A 580-nucleotide genomic window follows, 5' to 3' on the forward strand; every position below is an offset into this window, starting at 1 on the left:
GGGAGGGGCGCGGGAGGCTGCAATGGCCAACAGGGCGCTCGCTGATTGGCGGAGCCTGGGAGACCCGTAGGGCAAGGGGTGAGCTCCGCCCCCAGCCACCCCTATCCACACGTCTTCCCGGCCCGGAGCATCAGTGGGCGGGGATAAGGAGGCGGGGCCTGGGAGTGGGCGGGGCCTGGAAGCAGCTAGGTCCGCGAGCTCTGCGCCGCGGGGAGACTAATTTTCCCTGCCAGCCACGTCGGATGCGGGCGGAGCTGAAGGATGCCTGCCTGCAGGAGGCTTTCTCCCGCTGCTTAGATTATCTCAGGGTGGCCTCAGCCTATGATAAACCGGTATTGGAAAAAAGGTTCGTTTTTGATGCGACACGATTATTCAGTGGCTGGATTCCATTTTGTGAACTTCCCAAAGACAAGTCGTACTTGAAAGACTACTAATGGTCATGAATACTAATGGTCCCAGCCTCCTGAGAACAGTTCAAAAGAGCCCTAGGATCTTTTAGTTGGTTGAATCGAGGGTTTTCTATGAATCTGTCAATCAGCCTTCGCTTCGCAAAGATTAATTCCAAGGGCTTTCCAATTTT

Source organism: Marmota monax, unplaced genomic scaffold (genome assembly GCF_021218885.2).
Source record: "Marmota monax isolate L192 unplaced genomic scaffold, Marmota_monax_Labrador192_F-V1.1 WCK01_AAM20220418_F8-fsc00088, whole genome shotgun sequence".
Taxonomy (NCBI): domain Eukaryota; kingdom Metazoa; phylum Chordata; class Mammalia; order Rodentia; family Sciuridae; genus Marmota; species Marmota monax.